Source organism: Callospermophilus lateralis, unplaced genomic scaffold, assembly GCF_048772815.1.
Source record: "Callospermophilus lateralis isolate mCalLat2 unplaced genomic scaffold, mCalLat2.hap1 Scaffold_144, whole genome shotgun sequence".
NCBI classification, from domain to species: domain Eukaryota; kingdom Metazoa; phylum Chordata; class Mammalia; order Rodentia; family Sciuridae; genus Callospermophilus; species Callospermophilus lateralis.
In genome coordinates, this window is record NW_027512584.1 from 2,088,747 (window position 1) to 2,093,115 (window position 4,369).

Below are 4,369 nucleotides of genomic sequence, written 5' to 3' on the forward strand. Positions count from 1 at the left end.
TAGAAAGGTGCCTATTTAAGGTGTTTCAGAATGGTCTATGATGTGCTCTCTCTCTGCATGGTCAACTCCTACATATTCAGTGAGTCCTAAATCTGGCTAGATTTATTGAACTCCCTCAGCCCTTCTTTTTGCCAACCTATGACATTGGTGCACATCTCTAATCATAATCATGTGCTTTTGGCTCTGTCTTGCTGACTACACAATAAGCATCCTGAAAGGTGTGGGAACTGTTCCTTTTGTAGTATGCACAAGGAATAAACAGATCTTTGTTGAAATATTTTATTGAGTGAATGACTGAATTTCCAGTTCTAGAGGTTATCATGCTCTAGTAAACAAATGGCTAGAGAATCTATATCAATGAGTGAAGAAATAATAAACATAAAAGAAGATCAAATACTAAAATAACACCATACCATCTATAGCTCTTAGGTTAGATGAAAAAGGGTGCATGTTTTTGAATCAAAGATAAAACCATGATAGTTGTAAATTGAGCCAATGCATTAAAAGGAAGATTTCTAAGTGAAGAATTAACATATCCAATTTCATAGTGTAATATGAGAACAAGTCAAGTACATTCATAAAATCTGAAGACTAACAAGGATAAGAAAGAAAACACTACACACAATCCAGTGTAAACTGTGCTATTCCAGCTAGATCATCTGCTCTCAGATCTAGAGCAAAGATCAGAAAAAATGTTCTTCCACATGGAATTGCTATGTAAATAAGAAATAGCTAACACTTGTGAGTATTTGTGATGTGCCACGTACTGTCCTAATATCATTTTCAAAGCAAAACTCAAACACAGTTGTTGTAATTAGTAACCCCAATATTACCACTAGATGTATGACTACTTGGATTGAATGTTTGTATGTGAATACCAGATTTCATGTATTTTTTAAAATCTCATTTCAATCCATTATTTAAAATAGTAAACTATTTTACTTTTTATTCACTGTATGGTCTATTCATGCATCATCTCTATATACGTAGACCCAAGATACACCTATTTTTATCCACAAACTCTAAATGATAGGGTTTCAAAACATGCTCCCAGAAATGGTGGAAGAAATATGCATGTCACCTGCTCCATGTATTCCTTTCATCACATTATCTTCTGGACACAAAATGCAAAACTCACACTTATCTTATTCTTCTCCCAAAGCCTCATTTTAAAGAGAGCATGGATTACTAAAATCATCTGCGTCTGCATTGCCTATTTTCAAGTTTTAATCCTATGGTGAGTATACACTTGTTTCTTCCTAGAATAGTGTATTCAACCATCCCCCTGTTGAAAATATCCTTGACCTATCACTCATTTTATACCTTGCCCAATCTCCTAACATCCCTATTGATATTTATTTCCCCAAGTGCCTTGTTGTGACTGACTCTTCTTGTGTGCTGACATTCCTATTTACACTCTAATAGAAATTCATTGGATTGCAAAAAGGGCCTTTGGTCCAAATCCTAAACTCACTCTTCTTCCTTACCCTAGTCTGGAAACCTGCCTACTCTCTCTATTTCACTGGAAGTTCTCTTTTACATTCAGTAGTGCCAGGTACAAGATCTCATGCCATTGTATATGGGTTTAGAGGATTCATCTCTGCAGAACATAATTCAAAACTATGTATCCAAATCAAGGGCCCAACACCTTGTGTGCTTCAGATCTTACCTAGTTTTCTATTTTCATACTTACATTTCACCTTATATTCTTATAAATATCCCAGTTGCCCAATACCCATATTCATCCAGCAGAATGACTCCTAACCCAAATCGAGCAAGATATGACCCTTAACCATACTCTGTTCCCTCAATCTATTTTCACATAACAGCAGGTCCTGAGTTGATCTTGCCATACAGGTATGTAGGGAATCCTACAGCTGCTGAGAAGCTCAAAGGTAGATGCAGAAATGATCCCTGGAGCAAATGTAGGCAGCTAGGTAGGACCTGTGAGGTCTAAAGTCATCTTCCATGGCCAACAACCCAGTCAGGATGAAGGGATGTTGCTGAATCAGCCTCTCTCTTCTCACTGCAGGGAAGATGAACACAATCAGGCCTATGTGGATTGCTGATCCCGGGCTCCTAGGGTATATAGACCTTTATGTCTTGTGAAAATGTCAAAGGAAGGTGGGGCAGCCTCCATCTCATGGGACCCTTGGAAACAATTGTTAGGACAAAGTGGTTGCCAAGGCAGTGACCTCATTCACTTCCCTGAAGGAAGTGACCTCACGTCACTTCCTTGGTGATGGAACTCTCTGAACTTGGGATCCAGGAGGCAAGGCACCCAGAGGCAGTTCCAGTCTCAGTGGGCTCACTTGTTTGTCTGTACCAAGGCCAGAGTCATCCTTTCTTGGCACCTAGTGATGTGTGGAGAGCCAAATGCCTTAAATGGTCTGAACAGGGACCTTTCCTGAGAAAGAAGTGTTGGCTCATTGCTGGCTCCTGACAACTACACAGAGATGGCCAAGGAGACCAGGGCTGAGACAGGGCAGGCCACAGCTGGGGAACATATTTTCACCCACCACTCAGAGGACAGAGTGGATAGATGCAGACCAAATACAGGGGCGGTTTGTGTGTCTAAGTGGGTGTGTGTTGCAATTTGTCATTTTGTGTCATGTTCTGAGAACATGAAGGAAAAAAGTTTTTCTGTTGTTGTTGTTGTTGGTTTGAAATGGACTGTAGACTAGTGAGTCTTTCTATGTCAGTGGATCCTACTGGGTTTGTGTTTACAGAGAGTAGAGAGAAGAATGCAGCCGTGGAATTCTTTGCAGGACTTCTTCTGGCCAATTTATGAATGGACTGCTGCTTGCCTTGCAGATGGGCAACACCTACCAAGATCCTAAGTTCCTGTATTCTTCCTGAATTTTGGCCACTCTCTGAAGGGGTTCGTGGTTTTGTGTCCAAGATATGTACCACCTTCAAGCTGTGTGACATGCCCATGGACTGGATTGCTGAAGGGCATGCCAAGCATCTCAGAAAACTCAAAAATTAGCATGACTGGTAAGGATCTCTCTGGAGAATCCCTGCTTGGATAGATGGCAACCCAAGTTGCATGATTAGGAGCTGTCAGTGCCACAGTGTTCAATTAAAGCCAAGTTTTTCTCCAGGCTTCTTTCTTCCCTATTGTTCTGTTCCCCTGAATGTCAGGGAGGTGATTGCCTTGGGGCACTCCTTTGGGACTCCTCAAGAAAACAGTTTCAAATGGAAATGAAGAGGCCTAATCTGTGCCTTTGAGGTAAAGTGCTTTTTAAAAGCTGTGTCTGAATCAGACACTTGGCCCTGTGTGTGGCTGTGAATTACATTCTCAGCACCCCAGGCAACTCAAGAAAAATCCCATGTGTCCATCCTAATCTAAAAGGGTGAAAAAGAAGTGTACTATTGGATGAAGTCTCTTGCCTTCTTCTGGTCAGGCTCCTGACCCATATGAAGTAAGAACTGGGATCCTCTGGGTCAAATGAATTGTTGCAAGGCCTCCAGTAACTAGCACACAGGTGTTTGGGTTTTTTCATGAGTCCAGTACACATAAAGAATCTACCCCTGGCAGGAAGGAGGCCTCTAATTTGAGAAGCAGAGCAGTATTAACTACAGGCCCATTTTATCCAAATCTAGACCTGACCTGGAGGCACAGTCTCGCAGGCTCTTGCTCCCTGTGCCCGGAAGCAGTTTGAGTCTGGGACTCTCCCCAGGGACATCTGGGGCTGCCCGGAATGCTACAGCTGGCAGAAGATGCTACTGGCATCCCTGACGTTTGATCATTTCCAATGCCAGTAACTAAATTGGTTCTCCCACACCTGGAAGCTGATGAATAATGAACACTATTAAGGCTTGTTTCAAATGTAAAAAACCTTGAAATAATGTACTAAATTGTTGAGAAGGTTGTTTTCTTAGTTAAATGCTACAGGATATTCTTTACTCATCCAGAGTTCCTGCCTTCGTCCCAGTGCCGGTGAAAACAAAGGTGAAAGAATTTACAGTGTTGCTGAGAACCAGAGGAAACTTCGGCTGAGAACCCAATGAGACTTCGGAGCTGTTGCTGTTTCTACTGCTACAACTTAAGCTAGCTTCCTGCAGAACTTACCTGGACTGTGATTTACCTGGACTGTGAGTTAATCTGTTGAGACACTGCTTTATCTGGACTGAGACAACAAATTATAATTTACAACAAATTGTAACTCGATATCTTTACAAATGGTGTCATTGCTGGTATAATTTTTCCAAAGGCTTCTTGCATGGAGACATCAATTGGCTTGGTATTGTGACATTTGTATCCTCCCTTTCTGTTTCTAGCAGGTTATTTATGGTGTTTCTGTAAAAAGCACTATGGTCATTATTTAAATTAAAAAAAGGGGGGAAATGTTAAGGTCTGTAAACA